This window comes from Hyla sarda, chromosome 5 (assembly GCF_029499605.1).
Source record: "Hyla sarda isolate aHylSar1 chromosome 5, aHylSar1.hap1, whole genome shotgun sequence".
Taxonomy (NCBI): domain Eukaryota; kingdom Metazoa; phylum Chordata; class Amphibia; order Anura; family Hylidae; genus Hyla; species Hyla sarda.
This window is the reverse complement of record NC_079193.1, coordinates 321,375,321-321,396,891: the sequence shown is the minus strand read 5'-3', so window position 1 is coordinate 321,396,891 and position 21,571 is coordinate 321,375,321. Positions and strand designations below refer to the sequence as shown.

Sequence of the window (21,571 nt, the reverse complement as noted above, 5' to 3'; positions counted from 1 at the left end):
GTGTACAGTTATAGCAGTTAGTATGTGTATGATATATATATATATACATAGCATTTGTTTGGTGCATATGTTATAACGTCTATTTGGTGTCTGTGTTACATACAGTCTGTACATATGGTTAGCATTTATTCTGTGTATACGATTACCATTTTATTCGGTAATTACGGTTATAGAACTTTTCTATGCATATAGTTTTTTGCATTCTTTTTGTGTATACGGTTATAGCTTTATTCAGTGCATACGTTTTTCTGTGTATAAGGTTGTTGTATTTAGTCTGTGTATATGATATGGCATTGATTTCTCTGCGGTTGGTTAAGTGTTTAGTCTGGGCAGACAGTTTAGCTTGTAGGCTGGGCATACATTATAGCTTTATCGTGTGCATATGGTTATAGCATTGTTTTGTGCTTACGGTTATAGCAGGTGATCTCTGCATACGTTCATAGCTGTATCGTGCTTGGAATTCATTTGCTGTGTACGTTCCTAGTTTTACTCTACCAACAGTCATAGCAGATGTTCACATCATTCATACTGGGCAGACGTTCATAACATAATAATGGTTCCTACCATGCATTAGTCTATGGAGCACACACATCATGCCTTTCACATCTGCAGGGGAGATGCACTATTTATTCTTCAGAGCAATAACCCCCTGACACCTATGCGGTGGCATACCTGTCATGCCTGCCACGTCTGCAGGGGGATACACTGCATAGTTATTGTCATTGACACAGCTTCAGAGCAATAACAGCATTACACAGGCAGTTGTATACCAGTCATGCCCGTCACATCTGCAGGGGGATGCACTGCATAGTAATTGTTACTGACACATCTTCAGAGCAATAGCGACATATAGGCAGTTGTTTAACTGTCATGTCTGCAGGGGGAGGCACTGCGTAGCTATTGTAACTGTCCCGTCCTCCGAGCAATAACATCTAGTCATATAGGTGTTTGTACAAGTAATTGTTACCAACACTGTTTCAGTCGATTGGCAGGTACATGACACGGCTAATGGTAGACTGGCTGTGTATAGTCTGGTTAGCCTTCAGGCAAGGTGCTCACACGAGTCTTGTCTAGTCTACAGGCAAACTGGTGTCACAAGATCGCCGGCACCAAAGGTCTGTCATTTTGTCAGGTTCTTCGGTGTCATTCATCCAACAGTCCATGTTTTGCCTCGCAATGGCAGGAACATGAGATAGCAATGTATTTATGCCTGATAAGCATTGAATAATTTCCCTCTTGCCATGCTTAACACAGGTAAGTCTGTCAGTATGCATACATCAGCTAGTACGTCAGCCTGGTCTGGTCTCGGGCCGTTCATTCAGAGTTTTTGTCACATGTTAAATCTTGAGGAGGGTAATGTAAAGAAACACAGCAGGATACATGATAAGCCGGCAAACATCTCTAAATAATGGCCCAATTGTATTAAAAAAGTAAATAATACATAAAAATACACAACACACAATGCAGTCAGCATATTGGGCACTCAGCAAACAATAGTAAATTGCCCTCATTATATAGTCAGAAAATCTCACAAAAAATTGGCGGGTTTGGCCAACATTCCTCTAATGTGTATGGGCATCTCAAAGGCTGAAAGCTGTGAATGGTACAAGGTTACTTTAAAAAGAAATCAACTTTATTAATCACCTGAGATAAAGGTTTATAACCCCAATGATTGCTGCCAGGTTAACCATGTTTCCCAATTTGTGGTCATAGAGATAAAAGGGGGCTGCATGGTATGGATCAGAATCTGAGGTTTTAGGACAGTATTCCCCAACCTGTGGAGATAATGGAGCCAGGCATGATATGGACGGGGTTCTGAGAATTTAGGATAGCGTACAAACCTTTGGTGATAAGCTTAGACATGGTATGGACGGGCATCTGAGAATATAGGATAGTGTTCTAACCTTTGGTGATAAGGCCAGGCATGGTATGGACAGGCATCTGAGAATTTAGGATACTGTTTTTCAACCTGTAGAGATAATGGGGTTAAGCATGGTATGGACAAGGACCTAGGTATTTAGGACAGCGTACCCCAACCTATGGAGATAATGGGGCCAGGAATTGAATGGACCCGGATATAAGTGTTTAGGACAGGGTTCTCCAACCAGTGGAGAAAATGGGGCCAGGTATGGTCCATACCATGCCTGGTCTCTAGAGAGTAACAAGTTGGGGACACTGGTTCAGGACAAGCTCATAGCAGGGATAGTAAGATAATGGAATTCATTTAAAGCAACTTCATAAAATCTAGAAATTCTGATAATTCAGCACAGAACTAAAATAGATTTAAAAAAATGGAAACTCTTAAAACTAGAAGCAAAAGAGAGAAGGGAATCAATATTTCTGAAATACAAGAATTGATATTAGTGTATTTCACGAATCAGGATTTTACCATCACTGGTCTTCATGGTGTTTATGTGTATTTTTATATTCTTTTCTATAAGAATCAGATGATGGAGAATATTTGATAAACCGGTTTAGGTCAGATCAGGCTAATGCAGCATTACAGGGTGGTAAAACAATTCTTCTAATAAGACTGTCACGTTTCTATAACATATGGGGAGCACTTTAGACTCTACAGAAGTTTCATTCTTCCTCACCATTTAATTTCTTTAAGGTGTTTAAAGGGGTACTCCGCCCCTAGGCATCTTATCCCCTGTCCAAAGGATAAGGGATAAGATGTCTGATCACGATGGGTCCGGCCGCTGGGAATCCTCGCGATCTCTGGGCCAGCACCCCAACGTTCTGAACATAATTTTCTGAATGCTGGCTCTGGGCGGCCGTGGTCGTGACGTCACCCCCCCCTCCATTCATGTCTATTAGTGGGGGTGTGACGAGAGACCACAGGTGAAGGCCTGAGATTGCAGGGGTTACCAGCGGCTGGACTCCCCCTCCGCGCCCAACCCACTCAGCCTGATGTCTAGGGGTGTGGGTACCCCTTTAACGTTATATTGGATTTTAAGTGTACCTGTCATTTAAAAAGCCTTTGATATGTCACAGAGACATGTCAAAACTTTTGATTGGTCGCGGATAGGACTTGGCGATTTAGGGAAAATGTGCGATTGCGATCATAGAGGTAAATATTGCAATTTCAGATTCCAATTGCGATACAATAACCAAATTGTAAATTCCCCAATTTCATGTCACATCCCTATGTCAACACCCCTCCCCCATGTACACCTCCCCAATTAATGTTGTGCAAGAAAGCTAACCTAGCCCCGGTCCCCCGTAGGTCTGCCCCAGATCACGTTCTCCTCCATGCAGTCTGGTGTCTTATGGGACTTTCAGGACCTTCCTGCTCAGCCAATCATATATCATTTCAGTCCTAGTCGCAGTCGCAGTGCTCCACTTCACTTCTTGGCTCACAACAATCCCCGCCCTATGGCCCCAATTTAAGTCTATGGGGCCATCCAGAGGAGTTGGAATGAGATCACCAGGGAGTAAAATGCGCTGCCACATGCTTTTCCCTGCTTATTCTCCTGATCGTTTCCTGACCGATCCAAACTTTTGACATGCCTATGCGACATGTCAAGTTTTTTTCTTTCTCTAATTATAGGGACTTTTTATGCTTTTTCTCATCATAATGGAAAGTTCTGGCACTTCATCACAATCATTTACCTTGCAATTACTGTAAGTGGCAGGAATGCTCATGGGGAATGCAATAACTGTATCTATTGACAACGATCACACAACTAACACCAAAAAGAGTCATTTTGGGCACCATTTAAGTGATAGATCGGGTTATATATTTCTTTGCTGTATGGAATAGTGCCTATGGTAATGGACACTGTTGTATGATAACATCTGATTAATATGAAAAATGTAATGCACTGTAAATGTAGCCTCAGCAAGATCTCTCCTTGATGTCAAGGAATAGCAACAACTTTGTTCACATAATCTCCCACCCCCGCCAAAAAAAAAAAAGTACCTATCATTTTAGGATAAGCTGTTGTGTGTGTACACGAGGAGCAGCACTATTTCTGGCCATTATATAACTTGCATATGACATTTTTCACCAGATTAACCCTCTGTTGCCTTCACTTCTAATTTTCAGTTGTCCCTGAGCTAAAGGGTGAAGTCCAACATCTATGAACCAGCCCCTCTCTCTATATATATATATATATATATATATATATATATATATATATATATATATATATATAAATGTACACTACAGAATCTCCACGCCATGAAATTCCGGGTCAGATATTTCACGTGAGCAGCTGCTACTGAAATCCTTTGGCATTAGGACCGGGCAGAATGGCTTTCTGGACATGCTGGGAGTTTTGTTTTTAAAACAGCTGGAGGCACCCTGGTTGGGAAACACTGGCATAAGCTAAGGGTCCAGATACTACACAGACAGGGTCTGCAAAAGTTGATCAGTGCCACAAAACAAAGGGACTGTGGCTTTAAGTGCCACGTCTCTAGGGGTCTTGATGGTTTCCCGTGAACAAGCAATTTACTGTAGAAAACCAACAGGATGGGGTTTCTGTAGTAGAGGACTGCAACGGATTGGGATTCCACAGGTCCTGCAGGACTCAATATAAAACTTGCAGGAGCGGGTGGTTTGTAGTCCTGGGCAGGCGGAAGCAGGCGATAGCTGCCAGAAATACTGTAATGGTCAGAAACCCAGCGGTGGTGGTGGGGGGGGGGGGGCGGTAGGCGGACTGGTCAGATCCAGTGGGAGCGGGCTGTAATGGTCAGAAATCCGGCAGGGGCATACGTAATGGTCAGAAAACTGTCAGGGGCGGGCAGTAATGGTCATAAATCCGGTGGAAGGTGGGCAGTAATGGTCATAAATCCGGTGGAGGGCGGGCAGTAATGGTCATAAATCCAGCGGAGGGCGGGCGGTAATGGTCATAAATCCGGCGGAGGCTTGGAAATGGTCAGAAATCCAGCAGGATTAGGAATACAGTCCTGTGCAGGGCTCTACTCTGCAGTCCATTCATTCTATAGGGGTTGGTGGGGGTCTATACAGCCAGATTCTCACAATTACAATCCCTGACATGTCAAAAAATGTTCTTGATTTATTTAAAAGTACAGCGACCCTTTAAATTGTACCCAATAAGGCAGTGTTTCCCAACCAGGGTGCTTCCAGCTGTTGCAAACCTACAATCCCCATCTGGGAGTTGTAGTTTTGCAACAGCTGGAGGCACCTTGGTTGGGAAACACAGCCTAACCCCCCCCCCCCAATACAATGTAGCTGTAGTCACTGACAAATAAGCTGCATATCTAAATATTGTAACCCAGCTACAAATCCCCCAGGTTGTCACATAAGGAATAACATCATTTGCTCCGAGTTAATACAACACACAACAGCGTTTCCTTGGGATACATTTACACGTGCCGTATACTCTGCAATTGTGATGCTGTGGGTCGGAATCTGCAGCAGACACTGTGTGTGTGTGAATATACCCCTACGTAACACCAGAATAGTTGCTAAATAAATGCAACAGTGTATCTGTGTGTGTTTGTACACAAGTAAAATCTCCGCACTGGTAGCAGCCGCCTGTGTGTGATAGAAGCTAAATGTCAGTGCTGGGAGCTGCGGCGCCCCCTGTGGGGGCACAGAGACGTGACAATGGGCAGAGAGCAGCCTCCAGTATCCCGTCTGCAGGATCCATGCACTACTAATGCTCCTCAATGATGGAAAAGAAGAAAAAGATGCACTCACAAGGTCTGTGCAGTCCATCGCAGCACGTCACACGCTCCCGGCAGCTGCCTCCTCCCTGTGCCACCTACTCTGGACACTGCCAGCCATGTGACTCTGATGTCACCGCATACGGCGAGACAGATGGGACAAACATAATCACTTCCACAAGGCTCGCTGTTACTGCAGACATAGGATTTGGGATCGACGAGGGGGGGGCGGGTTGACAATGTGTGTTATAAGTTTGCGTTTCCCAACCAGTGCGCCTCCAGCTGTCGCAAAACTACAACCCCCAACATGTCCAAGCAGCCAAAGGCTGGCAGGGCATGCTGGGAGTTGTGGTTTTGCAAGAGATTCATCAAAAACTTGTGCAGAGGAAAAAACGACCAGTTGCCCATAGCAACCAGAGCATTGTCTTCATTTTTTATGAAAAACGAAAGAAGCGAAGAACGAAAGAAGCGAAGAACGAAAGAAGCGAAGAATGAAAGAAGCGAAAAAGGAAAGAAGCGAAAAAGGAAAGAAGCGAAAAAGGAAAGAAGCGAAAAAGGAAAGAAGCGAAAAAGGAAAGAAGCGAAAAAGGAAAGAAGCGAAAAAGGAAAGAAGCGAAGAACGAAAGAAGCGAAAAACAAAAAGCGAAAAAGGAATGAAGCGAAAAAGGAATGAAGCGAAAAAGGAATGAAGCGAAAAAGGAATGAAGCGAAAAAGGAAAGAAGCGAAAAAGGAAAGAAGCGAAAAAGGAAAGAAGCGAAAAAGGAAAGAAGCGAAGAACGAAAGAAGCGAAGAACGAAAGAAGCGAAGAACGAAAGAAGCGAAGAACGAAAGAAGCGAAGAACGAAAGAAGCGAAGAACGAAAGAAGCGAAGAACGAAAGAAGCGAAGAACGAAAGAAGCGAAAAAGGAAAGAAGCGAAAAAGGAAAGAAGCGAAAAAGGAAAGAAGCGAAAAAGGAAAGAAGTGAAAAAGGAAAGAAGCGAAGAACGAAAGAAGCGAAAAACAAAAAGCGAAAAACAAAAAGCGAAAAAGGAATGAAGCGAAAAAGGAATGAAGCGAAAAAGGAATGAAGCGAAAAAGGAAAGAAGCGAAAAAGGAAAGAAGCGAAAAAGGAAAGAAGCGAAAAAGGAAAGAAGCGAAAAACGAAAGAAGCGAAGAACGAAAGAAGCGAAGAACGAAAGAAGCGAAGAACAAAAGAAGCGAAGAACGAAAGAAGCGAAGAACGAAAGAAGCGAAGAACGAAAGAAGCGAAGAACGAAAGAAGCGAAGAACGAAAGAAGCGAAGAACGAAAGAAGCGAAGAACGAAAGAAGCAAAAAACAAAAAGCGAAAAACAAAAGAAGCGAAAAACGAAAGAAGCGATTGGTTGCTATGGGCAACAGGTCAAATCTTCCACTGCTTTATTAATCTCCCCCAATGTGAGTTATTTTAGTGTTTCCCAACCAGGGAGCCTCCAGCTGTTGCAAAACTACAACTCCCAGCATGCCCGGACAGCCTTTGGCTGTCCGGGCATGCTGGGAGTTGTAGTTTTGCAACAGCTAGAGGCACAATGGTTGGGAAACACTGAGTTAGATAACCACAGTGAATCAATTCTTTATTCCTGGAAAAACAATTATAAGGCAATGTTCAAACAGCGGACTTTTTGTTTTTGCAGTTTTGCAGATCCCGCGCCGAATTTAAAGGGGTTATCCAGGAAAAAACTTTTTTTTATATATCAACTGGCTCCAGAAAGTTAAACAGATTTGTAAATTACTTCTATTAAAAATCTTAACCGCCCAGTTTAGAAGCAAATCCCCATAGCAAACCTCTTCTAAACTGGGTGGTTCCCGAGACAGGTGTCAGAGAGCACTTAGACAGAAAAGGACAACCTTAACTTCAGAAGCTCATAAGTACTGAAAGGATTAAGATTTTTTTAATAGAAGTAATTTGCAAATCTGTTTAACTTCTGGCACCAGTTGATATATATATAAAAAAAAAAAAAATTCCTGGATAACCCCTTTAAGCAATTTGATGCGGGATTTCTTGCACTCAACACACAGATTCCAGCCGGAATTCAGAGTCTTATTGACTTCAAATGGGACACTGCCGCAAAAAGAATCGACCTGTTCATTCTTCTCTGCGCAATCGGGAATGCAGAATTTCCTCAGGCGAAAAATCCGCTGTGTGAACGGGACAGCGGAAATCCTATTCACCGCAATGTTAACCTTATGTTGGCGAAATTCCAAGCTGAATTTTTCCACCAGATTCCGCCTTGTCTCAGGTAATCTGGGGGTCTACAACTCAGTAATACGGACCCACAGGAGCACCATGCAGTGATGGTCTCCAACCAGTTAGTTGCGCTACAACTCTTATTATGCTATGACAGCCTTCCGCTGTAGGGAGTTATAGATTTGCAACAGCTGGAGAGCCACAGGTTGAGGGGGGGGGGGGAGATCAGGGACCCTAAAATAATCACTAAAATATTATTTTAAAATTCAACCCCTGGTGCGGATCTTAGAGACCACAGGGTTCTCTTTTTCCCCATGTAGCTCATTTATATGGCTTCCCAAAGACAAGTACATCACATGCATATTCTTCCACCCGTTCTATGGACGCAAATCTCCACCTTACCGCATCTCACAGCTGGGTCAGAACGGTGTTGTGTCACATAATCGGCCCCATTAGACAATCCATCCCACATGCTACTGCGCAGCCGCAAGCACACACTCCTCCCCGCTGTGTTCAGCAAAGACATCGCAGGCAGAAGCAATCGATGGCCATTCTGCTCATCGTGCTTCTCCTTACAGCGCTGCTCTTGCCCACCTAGGGCTAAACATACTTAGAAGAAGCAAGCGTACAGGATTGGGGGGGGGGGGCTGTTTACTACTCCTAACCCTAACCCAAACCCTAACCCACCACCCTAAATATAAACCCTAAAGTGTAACTTCAGACCCTAATACTATACACTGTTGCCCCTCATTGCTCTTAGCACTAGGTGGGCAAAAGCGGAACCTTCAGGAGAAGCACGATGAGCAGAATGGCCATCGGTTGCTTCCGCCTGCAATGATGTCACCGTTTCTGCCAAACACAGCGGGGAGGGGTGTGTGCTCGTGGCTGCGCAGTAGCACATGAACCCGAATAGGTGACAACACTTGGATTTGCTCTGTAAGGCTGCATTCACCACCAAGTAAAAATCCATATAGAAAACCGTTTGCATTGACTTAACATTGTAAACCGTACATCAAACGCATCATCCAGTTTAGTCTGTTTTGAGTCATACGTTTTTTTCAGTTTTTTTTTACCCTTACCCAAAACCATAGTCTACCACGTTTTTTGGTCCAGGAGAAAAACCTTATTAAACGTATACGTTTTTTTTTTTTTTTTTTTTTTAAACATGGGAGTCAATGGGAACCATACAGAACCGTATGTGCATACTGTTCCATCCGGTCTTTGACTTTCCACGTTTTTTTTTTTCTTGGAATTTTAAACAAGTGAAACTTTATTCAAAATGGAGTGAAAAGTTAAAAACGTATACTTTTTTTTCTTTCTTAAAAAACACGGATGCAACTGGACATTATTTTTCAACAGTAACCATATACGGGTTTAAATATGTACACACGTTTTGATACAGTTTGGTCAGGTTTTGAGGAATCAGTTTTTCATCAAAAACCTGATACGGGAACTGTAGAGCAAAAACGTGTTGTGAATGCACCCTAACGGACGCAAAAGAGGTCGGAAGCATCGATACCTCAGAGACGTTATTGTGTGTTTCCCAAAGGTAGAGACACTCCCAGCTTCTAGTGGCTGTAGGAAGAAGCTGCCTGCAGCCTACAAGCAAAAGAAGATGCCAGTTATTGTGGGGGAGTAGAGGAGACTACGTGCGTTTATCTTCTGGGGGGTCCTACATAAAGGGGGCAAACTACATTCAGACTGGCCAATGCAAACCTTAAAAAAAGCCATTGTGAGTAGCAGAATCATCAATACCAACTAACATCATAGGCCGAGATTTATCAAACTGTGTGAGAGAAAAAATGGAGGGATTTTCCCACAGCAGCCAATCACAGCTCAGCTTTCACTTTACCACAGCTCCTTAGCTGAGCTGTGATTGGTTGCTGTGGGAAAATCCCTCCACTTTTTCTCTCACACAGTTTGACAAATCTGGGCCATAGTCCTCACCAGAGAGAAGCAATTTCAGCTATCACATTAGGGCAGTGTTTCCCAACCAGGGTGCCTCCAGCTGTTGCAAAACTACAACTCCCAGCATGCCCGGACAGCCAACGGCTGTCCGGGCATGCTGGGAGTTGTAGTTTTGCAACAGCTGGAGGCACCCTGGTTGGGAAACACTGCATTAGGGATAAGTTAAAGCAATACTTAATCTTAATCCTTTCAATAGTTATTAGCTTCTGAAGTTGAGTTCCCCTTTAATTAAGTGTTTGACCCAAGATTCCAGGTTAATTTTTCAGTTAATAATTTTGTATGGGCCGCAAATATTGGTACAATAAATGGCACCCCTGTCCTATCCTGTGGATCACCCCTTTAAACAACATTACTATACTTCTTACTCCCTATTATACGTCATGTAAGAGACTACAATGGCTGACAGGTAGCCAGACATGTCACCCCAAGAGGAGAAAAATGTTTTTTTTCGGTGCACAGATCCCACATATTTTTTTTGCATGGAGACCACCCGGGTTTCTGTATCTCTATTACTACCACTACTGTTGGTTGCACCCCCCCCCCCCCCGCCCCCCCCGAAAAAAACATCTGTTCCAGATATGTAGACATCAACAGCATCATAATGGAGTCTGTAAGGATTTTATTATGGTGCCCAACATTTTATCAGTCAAAATAGCGCAGGTTGCTGCCTACTTATATCAGGTTGCTGTGTTGTTCTATCTGCCATTTTAGGCTGCGTTCACACGGCCGTCTAGACCCGTCCCTTTCTTCTCCGGCAAAAAAAAAAAAAAGGACAATAGCAGATGCATACGGATATTGGGGGATATTTATCAAGACCTGTGCGGAGGAAAACTTGCCCATAGCAACCAATCAGATTACTTCTTTCATTTTCCACAGGAAAAAATGAAAGCAGCAAGCTGATTGGTTGCTATGGGCAACTGGGTAAGTTTTCCTCCGCACAGGTTTTGATAAATATCCCCCAATATCCGTTTGTATCTGTTATTGTTCAGTTAATAAAAAAAAAAAAAATAATAATAATTATTATTATTTCTTAGTTCTGAGCATGCTCAGAAGTAAAAAAAAAAAAAAAAAAAAAAAAAAAAAAAAAAAAAGGATTGAAAAAAACGAATGCAAACGGATGACCTTAACCCCTTAAGGACTCAGCCCATTTGGGCCTTACGGACTCACAATTTTATTTTTAAGTTTTAGTTTTTTCCTCCTCGCCTTCAAAAAATCATAACTCTTTTATATTTTCATCCACAGACTAGTATGAGGGCTTGTTTTTTGCGCGACCAGTTGTCCGATGTACTACCATCACTCACCTTACCATAAAATGTATGGTGCAACCAAAAAAATACTATTTGTGTGGGGAAATTAAAAAGAATGTGTTCTTTATTCTTTGGGTCAATATGATTAAAATGATACCCATGATAACATACTTTTCTATTACTGTTGCGCTTGTTTTTTGCGCGACAAGTTGTCCGGCCATCACTCACTTTACCATAAAATGTATGGCGCAACCAAAAAAAATACTATCTCCGGCTGCCATGCTGTATGATCGGATTGCCGCTGGCAGCGCTGAGGTCGATCCGATCATCCATTCAAAGTACTGCACTGCCGCAGATGTCGTGATCTGTATCACGGCATATGAGGGGTTAATGGCGGACATGGCGTGATCGCGGAGATCCGCCATTACGGGCGTGTCCCTGGCAGCTATCAGCAGCCGAGACCTGCCGCGCATGACCCGAGCATCGAGGTTATGTATAGGACATAAATGTACATCCTGGTGCGTTAAGTACCAGCTCACCAGGACATACATTTACGTCCGGCATCATTAAGGGGTTAAAGACTCATCCGTTTTCCATAGACTTCAATGTTAAATTTTCTGTATTTGTTTTTTCGACGGAAGAAAAAAAATACTGCACTTGAATGGGATAATGAATGGGATATTTAAAAAAAAAACATTTTTAATCCGTTTACAGCCTGCAAGCACAGAACCGAAACTGGAATAAAAAAACGGGGACAGACGGCCGTGTGAACGCACCCTTAGCAGAACCTGTGGCGGAGACGCCTGACAGAATTGAAGCCGGCCCTATAGACACGAGGAGACACTGTAAATCCACAGCAAGCAAAACAAAAAGAAAGCAACTGCGCCAATAGTCCTTGTTTACATTTTCTATGTACACCCCCGTGTGAATCCATGGTTACAGACTACCAACAAACCCTCTGTAGTCTGACCCTTCAGCTATAGTTCCATTTACCCCCAATCCACCGGATTAAAACTCAGCTGTGATTGGCTGCAGTCTATTGTAGTGTTACAGACGGTATATTAGCACGATTTACACTTTTCATTGTATGTCATCTAAGGCTTCACACGTTTTCAACATCCGTACGAAGTTCCGTCTGAAAATAAGCTGTAAAACGGCAGTTAGAAAATCCTATACAGCCGTTAGCAAATCCCATTATAGGTCTATGGGATTTTTCTAATAGCAGTTTTAACCCGTTATAGCCCGTTATTTTGTGACGGGAGAGGTAACGGACATGCACTATTTCTCCCGTTACTATCTTCAGTCACAAAATAACGGCCGTTATTAATAATGGGCTATAACGGGTTAAAACGGCTATTAGAAAAATCCCATAGACTATAATGGGATTTTCTAACAGCCGTATAGGATTTTGTAACTGCCGTTTTACAGCTGATTTTCAGGTGGAACTTCGCACGGATCTTTAAAGGGGTACTCCGTGCTTACCCAAAGGATAGGGGATAAGATGCCTGATCGCGGGAGTCCCGCAGCTGGGGACGCCCACGATCATGCACGCGGCACCCCGTTTGTAATCAGTCTGATTACAGTCGACCGCAGGGCCGGCGGCGTGCGACGTCACGCCCCCGTGTGATGTCACACTCCGCCCCCGTGTGACGTCATGCTCTGCCCTCAATGCAAGCCTACGGGAGGGGTCACTAGCTATCACGCCCCCTCCCATAGGCTTGCATTGAGGGGCGGATGCGTGACGTCACACGGGGGCGGGGGCGTGACGTCACACGCCGCCGGCTCTGTGGTCGACCGTAATCAGACGCTCCGTGTTCGCTCTGGGGACTGATTACAAACGGGATGCTGCGTGCATGATCGCGGGCGTCCCCAACTGCGGGACTCCCGCGATCAGGTACCCCTTTAAAACGGAGTAATTTTGTAGTGTGAAAGGGGCCTAAACAGTAAATTCTTATGATTCTACATAAAAAGGTGCTAACCCTCTACCAGTGGGATAGATATACAGGGTGCAGAGATAGTTGCATTTAGGCCCAATACCTAAAGGTAGGCAAGGATTGCCAAAACGACCCATAAAGGGGTTCTCCACTGCCCCAGTATTTGGAACATTTAGTTCCGAACGCTGGGTGTGGGGTCGTGATGTCACGGCCATGTCCCCTCAATGCAAGTCTATGTTCCGAACACTGGGGCAGTGGAGAACCCCTTTAAAAACCAAGTGATCGGAGTCCCCATAAGGAATTATCAGGAAGCTTAGAGGTATGGAGACGAATAGGCTTTAATACATATGAGATGCATTTCAGGGACAAAACCCCTTCCTCAGTTTGCCAATCTGAGGAAGAGGTTACATCCTCGAAACGTGCAATTTTGCAATCATTATCTACTGTCATTACAGGAAAACCAGAGGCTGTTCATGGGAGCTTCTGGCTTGAGCGGATTTTTCCCCAACGTTATACCTCTATACCGAAGCCTGCATACACGGAACTGGAGTGGGGGACTTTCTATATTAAGTATAACGAACAAGGAGACATTCTCTGGTCTATCTTTTCTCTTCTCTTCACATCTTTCACAAAAGGAGACACCTGCACTACAAATGGCACGTTCTAGTTGGGGGGGGGGGGGGCACTATGTTACAGAGTTTGCATAGGGGCCCAAGATATTGAAGTTACCCCTCCGTCTGAAGTTACCACCTCACTACGCTCTACTAAATAGCCTAATTCTTCATGATTTCATTTATTCACTGTCTGAATTACATCGTTCTGCTGACAATACAAAATGTGAGTCGCTCTGCCGGTAAATCACGCAGAGAGATGGATGTCCTACAAGCAGAAAGCGCAAAAAAAAAGAAGGAAACAATTCCCTCGTTCTCAGTATCAATGCAGACTTCTAAAATACAAACATAATGGTGCAGGACGTCATCCTGGGATTAGTATTACTCGGTCCGAGCACTATAGGCAATGTACAAGGTTGTTGTGCTGCTCTTGCTGGTGCAGGCACGTAAGCATACAGTACCTATACGAGCACAGCTCTCTATGCTGCATTGAGCAGAGCCTCTCACTGCAGTGCTCAACCAGGATGCCTTGCAATTCCAGGACTTGCCATCTGCCAGAGATTCAGTCTCTCTATCCTTCTACTCTTTTAGCACAGAGACGAAAGAATGCAAAAGGTGAAAAAACAAGCTAAAATTTTTCATTAAAAAACAAAACAAAAATGCAGTATGGGTAGAACAAGATAACACTTGGATTATTGCAATATTCAATAATATTAAAAGTCTATAAAAATATGTAATGTAAAAAAAAAAAAAGCCTTCAGGTATAAGCAGTGCTGTGGAGTCGGAGTCGGACGAAATTTTGGGTACCTGGAGTCGGAGTCGGCAAACAATGCACAGACTCCGACTCCTACTAAATTTTGATTGGAATAAAAAAAAAAAAGCAAGTTTAAATGTCCCAATTCACAAAAAGTTATAATTAATGACTTCTCTACTGTAAGAACAAAGACCAATGTATGCAGTGCCTCACGTAATGAACACGTTAAGTGACCGTGAAGAAGCTTTTCATGTGCTTCACTATATGGCACACAACGAACAATTAGGAGCGGCAATACTTATACTTTCCATAGTGTTGTGTCCTGCTGTTACAGGGAACCCATGGGTGACCTCGCCTCTCACTGATAAGGGATTAAGTAAATATGTTTTTTGCAGGACTAGAGACACTTGTATAAGTGAAGGGAATGGAGGGTCAATAGTTCAAGAATGAAGCTGTAAACCTTTGGAAAAACTGCTGCCATTCAGCTAAGGCTTTAAAAACTTGTAGACTCCGATTGTTAGCTTAAAGGGGTACTCCGCCCCTAGACATCTTATCTCCTATCCAAAGGATAGGGGATAAGATGTCAGATCGCCGGGGTCCCGCTGCTGGGGACCCCCGGGATCTCAGCTGCGGCACCCAGCTATCATTACTGCACAGAGCAGACTCCCTCCTCGCGTAATGATGGGCAATACAGGGGCAGGAGCATCGTAACATCACAGCTCCGCCCCCTCGTGGTGGCCATCACGCCCCCTCCCATAGACTTGCATCAAGGGGGCAGGCCGTGACGTCACGAGGGGGGAGCAGTGACGTCACGATGCTCCTGCCCCTGTATCGCTGGCCATTACGCATGAAGCGAGTCTGCTCTGTGCAGTAATGATAGAGGGGTGCCGCAGCCGAGATCCCGATCTGACATCTTATCCCCTATCCTTAGGATAGGGGATAAGATGTCTAGGGGCGGAGTACCCCTTTAAACTTTAAACATGACTATGGGATTCTACTAGGGAAATCATGTTTTACAATAAATGCCCCTTCCTGGATCCTCCCACTGGCCTATATTCAGCAGCAGATCAGCACACAAAAAGGAGAAGGCAGCAGCTTCTGCCCAACTACCTCTCTCTGCTAGAAGAGCTTAGAAGAACTTGGTGGAACAGCTTCTTGGATTCAACTGTAAGTGTTTATAAATACATTCGCATATTAATACAGAGGAGTCGAAAGTACCAAAAACTGCGGAGTCGGAACATTTATCTACCGACTCCACAGCCCTGGGTACAAGTCTACATATCAGCTAATGTGAGAAAATCCACGAAGATCTGTAATAAAGTGAAACAAATTGGGAAACCCTTCAGTCTAGAACAATGTTTTTCATACAGTGTGTCTCCAGCTGTGGCAAAACAACAACTCCCAGCATGCCCGGACAGCCTGGGAGTTGTAGTTTCGCAACAGCTGGGCTGCTTCTGGTTGGGAAACATTTTGGGAGCTGTAATTTTGCAACAGCTTGAGACACACTGGTTAGGAAAAATTGTTCTGGACCGAGGGGTTTCCCAATTTGGTTCACTTTATTTCAGATCTTCCGCTCTTGGTCTTGTGACATTATACATTTACGGTGCATTTGAATGCTGAAACTAGTGACAAAAGATAAGACTTACGTAATGTCAGATTAAAGAATATTGTTGAACACATGGTGGGAAGATTTCTAGGAATTTATAGATGAAGAAAACAATAGACCCCCTTCCTAGTCTGTTCTAAAATAAAGCTATAGACTAGGCCTAAGGCAGCGAATGACAGAAAAGTTCCACCCTGGCAGCTGCTGAGAATTATATGAAAAACACTCCAACTATAAAATAAACCCTAAACCAGCCATGACTGCAGATCTACTACAGAGCTGAATGAGGTCTCCTGACCGGAGACGGTCGCCTGTGACTCAGTTGTTCAGGATGATGACATCAGCGATTGTGGTGCTAGTGAATACTATCTTTTAAAATCAAGTCACAAAAAGTTAATCTCAAAATAAGACCAAAATACAAGAGGAAGTCGCCAATGTATAAAGAGATGCATCTGACACAACCATGTCTACAAGGAAATGATCAAGTCATTTATTCCAATGAAACTGTAAACATCTCAGAGGTTTGAAGTTTCTAACACTATTAGGCTATGCTCACCCAGGTGCCATTCCGTAGACAGCGGGCGCAGGCAGAACATGGACCACTAGGAAATGCGCAGTTTCCATACAGGGGACAGAAAGAAGGTTTGAATTGTTTTGTTTTCAAGAGAGATCAGCTGTCACCAGAGGTGTCTGGCAGTGGCTTTTTTTTCCCTCTGCCCATTGACAGTACACGCACACTAGGCTGAACTAAGCATGCTTGTGAATAAAGAGGACTGAAGGAATAGTTGTAAGATGAAACTAAGGCTGGGTTCACATGTTTTTGCCATACTGTTTTCAATCAGTTTTTCTAAAGAAAACCGTATGGCAAAAAATGGATGGAACAGTATGGGAAAAAGTAAACTGTATACTGTTTTTAAAAGTGCATATAGTGGAGGGGTCTTGGGTGGGGACTTTAGGATGCAAATGCGCATGTGCAAAGTAAAAACCGTATACGGTTTCCCATATGGTACCGTATACATGTGCGTTTCCCATTGACGTCCATGTTGAAAAAAACTTATGCGGTTGCAGTATGGGTTTTAAAACGGAGACCAAACCGTGGTCAACTACGGTTTTGAGTACGGAAAAAAAACTTATTGCAAGCAAACCGTACGCAACCGGATGCATCCGAGTGCATACGGTTTTCAATTATTTGTCTACGTATACGGTTTTCAATACGGTTCCATATGTTTTCAATAATTAAAACGTATATGGGAAACATATTTGAAAAACGTGGTGTGAACCCAGCCTAACAATTGGCTGACAGCTACTCAATGTGTAGTCTTATCCTATAGGTTAGGGAAATCTTAGAAAAGTGTTTGTGTTGTGGAAATGAATGAAGTGTGAGGGTGGCGAGATTCCCTGCTCATGGAATTGGTGTTAGGCGCTCACCATGCAGGCACCTCTACTGCTTTCCACAGCACATGGGCAGAATATTCCAGACAGGGCTAAGCCAAGACCTATATGTCAATATATTACGGAGAGGTTGGGAGCAGGGGGGGGGGGCATACCAGGTAGTGGCACTTCAGACACTTGGAGCTGCCTCTGACACTTAAAAGGGGAAGAAAACAGCGAATTTATAAGTTTTGGACTAACCAAAAGCTACATCAAAAGCTCTATGCCTTATATATGGCTGACAGATTCCCTTAAAGTGTACAACTCCTTTGCAGTCTTGTGGGTCTCCATGGTTACAGACTACAAACAAACCCCCGTGTAGTCAGATTCCTCTCATCTCATATTGCAAAATTGAACAATGCATCCAGTGAAGGACTGACTTCCTTTTCACACATTAAGCACGGTAACGTTCTGTGGGTCAGACTGGTGATCACATGACCAAATTAAGAATAATAAAACGCATAAACGCAGCTGTGCTGGAATAAAAGAAATGGCGCTGTGTAACTAGTAATGGTGAGTGTAAATGATATGGGCAAAAACTAAAAATTGAGTGCTTCTTCCCAAGGAATCTGACAGGAGGGTCACCGTACGGGAACATGGAGGCCACACACACTACTGAGCCTCATTTTGACTTGTTTTAAGGACATTACAGAAAGTTGGATCAGCCTGTAGTGGGGTTTTCCACTTTGATTTTGAGTGTGACTCCATATCCAGACCTCCATGGGTTGATAAATTTGATTTCCATTGATAATTTTTGTGATTTTGTTGTCAGAACATTCAACTATGGAAAGACGAAAGTTTTTTCATACGATTAGTTCATTCATTCAGATCTAGGATGTGTTATCTTAGTGTTACATTTATTTTATTGAGCAGTGTAGTAATAGGCAAGTGAGTAGGTTTGGGGAACTTTTTGCGCTCTCTAGCCTATAGGTTCACTGCTATGCCTACCCGGAAGGTCCAGTAATAGCGCCCCCTAACAAATAAGCATAACCTTGCTCAGCAGTAACATACCTACCATGTGCTGCATCCGAGCACATAGAATTCCATTTTACAGATAAAAAACTGTTAATAGTTAAAATGCTAAAATTTCACTGGAAACGTCTGTGTGTAGCCTCAGCCTACCCGGCCAGTGGGGACATCTGCAGAGGAATGATCTGCATATAATTACTATCTTTAGTGATTGCGCGGTCTCCTCTCCTCCCAGTTAGAATGAGGACACCATTACTTTTTTTGGCCCCTTTCCCAGTCCTGGTCATTGAGAATTAGCAAATCAAGAGAACAGATAGAGCCGAGAATGTGTTTCCTTAGGTCAAACATTTAGATGTCACCAGGACTTATCACCTGGGGTTTTGGTCCCTGAGATCACGAGGTCGGCTCCAGGCATCTTGTACTTCTATATCACAGTCCTGATCCTGCTAAAGTTTGAAGGGCTGCTGAACTCCATAATGTTTGACGGCCCCACAGATATATTAGAGATGAGCGAAGTTACAGTGATTCAATTCGTCACAAACTTCTCGGCAGTTGATGACTTTATCCTGCATAAATTAGTTCAGCTTTCAGGTGCCGAGAAGTTCGTGAAGAGTCGAATCGCTGTAACTTCACTCATCTCTAATACATACATATATACATATATATATATATATATATATATCTCAAATTCTGCACATCAAATATGCGCAGGATACTGTATGTGTGAACAGACCCTTAAAGGGGTACTCTGCGATCCTGGATGCGGCTCCCAGAACATCCGTTGCATGGAGCGAACTTCGCTCCGTGTCAGGTGACTGGCGATGTGGGCTGGAGGCTGGTGACATGGCCACGCCCTATTCTTGACATCACAGCCACGCCCCCTCAATGCAAGTCTATGGGAGGGTGCGTGACGGCAGTCACGCCCCCTCCCATAAACTTGCATTGATGGGACGAGGCAGCAATGTCACGAGCGTGGCGTGGCCATGTCACTAGCCTCCGTCACTGCATCAGACGCTCTAAACAAACGCTGGGTGCAGCAGGGAGATTGCGGGGGTCCTCAGCGGCAGGACCCACGTGATCAGACATCTTATCCTCGATCCTTTGGAATGGAGATAAGATGTCTAGGGGCGGAGTACCCCTTTAAGCTTTCTTTTAATGTGTATGGGTGACTTTACAGAAGACTGAGCAGAGAACAAACTCAAGATGTGTCCTCTGAACCAGTTATAGCAGCAGACATAACTTGCCCTAACACTTTTTCTGCTTTCTCCCCCAAAAGGTTTGGTTCCCTACCATAATAACAGAGTTCTGTAAAATGATCTAAAACTATCGGGAAATTCACAATATTTCATAATTCAGCATCAGGTCTCATCGATGGCGGATTAAAGTGATCTTACTGCTTATCTGATACCAAACGTAACAGTTCTCTCAACCCATAAAAGTTAAGCCGTGAATTCCATAGCACAGTCTTCTGCTCATCTGGAATGATAAGGGAATACTATAAATCCTTATCTTTAATATGAAGGTTTTACGTAAGGAAATGAGCAGGACACGATCCCTTCTAACAGCATTGAAGTAATTAGGCGTCACAGTTCATCTGTCAGCGCTCAGCATGTGGTGATACGACAGCATGAACACAGGGCTCACAACACTGCGGTACTCTGGAAATGAAAGAGAAATCTAGTCCGGGTAACATGTCACAGTACGGTTACACGGCCAAGTTCAGGATGAAGGTGTAACACTGTCTGCTAGGGACTAATGATGGCTGCATGGTCCAGGGACCACATCACCTCTGACAATACATCGCTTCCCATTGCCGGTGTGACCCCGACGAGCTGTCTGCTACTTTCTTAAAGGGGTACTTCTTTAATCCTTGGAGCTTCAGTGTTCGTGACATCACGCCCCCTCCGTTCATGTCTATGGGAGGGGGCATGACGGCTGGTACGGCTGGACCCCCGCGATCAGACATCTTATTCCCTATCCTTTGGATAAGGGAAAATATGTTTTTTGCCGGAGTACCCCTTTAATGTCAAATCATTTGTGCTTAAAAGGAATTTTACCTTTAAGATAAATAAGTCTAAATTGACGCGTTATGTAAAACTAAACATTTCCAATGAACAAGTATTTTAGAAATTGTCCTGTTTGAGAGTTATAAGCTTATTAATTCCCATGTGCCTGCATTGTTTTGCCCTGTTGACCTTGGTTACAACTGTCTTAGGGCATCCACTAATACAGTCAGCCATGCTCAGTTTAACAGCAAATTGCTCATTTGTCTCTATGACAAAGGGGCAGTGTTTTCCAACAAGGTACCTCAGGCAGTTGCAAAACTAAAACTCCCAGCATGCTTCATTGAAACTGAGCTGCGATCTCAAGAACAGGATCCCAAATCTTCCCACCGGCACCAAGCTCCACGCATCTATGGTAATGCCCGAGATACAAGAGCGGTGTGCTCGTGTAGCTCTGGCACTCCCATAGAGAATGCATAGAGTGCGTCCTGACCCTGTGTCATGGAACAGGCAGAGTTAAGGCCCCGTTTTGGAGATTGCAGGGGGTCCCAGAGGTCGGAGCCCCTTCCATCAGATCATCCCAATCTTGTGGATATGGTATACCTTTTTAAACACTGATGGCAGAGAGTGGACTGAGAAGGAGCAGGAAGGCTTGACCAGGCTAACTACAACTCCTATGTTTCTGTTTCCAAACCAGGAACACACTGTAGCTGGTGTGAAGGGGAGGGGCAGGAACACACTGCAGCTGGTGTGAAGGGGAGGGGCAGGAACACACTGCAGCTGGTGTGAATAGGAGGGGCAGGAACACACTGCAGCTGGTGTAAAGGGAAGATAAGGGGAGGGGGAGGGCAGGAACACACTGCAGCCTGTGAATAGAGGATTTATTTGTTTAAAAAGTAAAATGTCCCTGCATGTATGTGTATATCAGTGAATATATGAAGTCAATGTGTGTGTGATACAGAATGACAACCATTAGAAGGCACAGGACACTGGCGGGCACTAACTTTGCAAGGGACACTGGTGGTGAGCACTAAGTGCACTTGGTCCTACTTAGGGAAGTCCTGCTATTCCTATCCCTTAGGGAGACTCTAAGCGGCGCAGCACCATGGCTGTGGTACGTATGCCGTGTAAACATATGATGGGGAGGAGTGAGCAGCGCAGCCAAGTGCCAGACACTTGACAAGTGTCAGACTTTTCAGAATGAGTTT

General features: G+C 44.0%; 1 protein-coding gene across 3 annotated transcripts in view; it reads right to left on the bottom strand.

Moving 5' to 3' along the window:
- WWP1 (WW domain containing E3 ubiquitin protein ligase 1) overlaps nucleotides 1-21,571 on the bottom strand; it is a 133,824-nt gene that overhangs the window by 99,447 nt on the left and 12,806 nt on the right. The window contains exon 1 of one of the 3 annotated variants that reach the window (XM_056522278.1): nucleotides 5,672-5,742. The exons of the other annotated variants lie outside the window; for them this stretch is intronic. The gene's annotated coding sequence lies outside the window, so the exon portion shown is untranslated. Of the gene's footprint in view, nucleotides 1-5,671; nucleotides 5,743-21,571 lie in introns of those variants that run through there. 3 annotated transcript variants of the gene reach the window in all.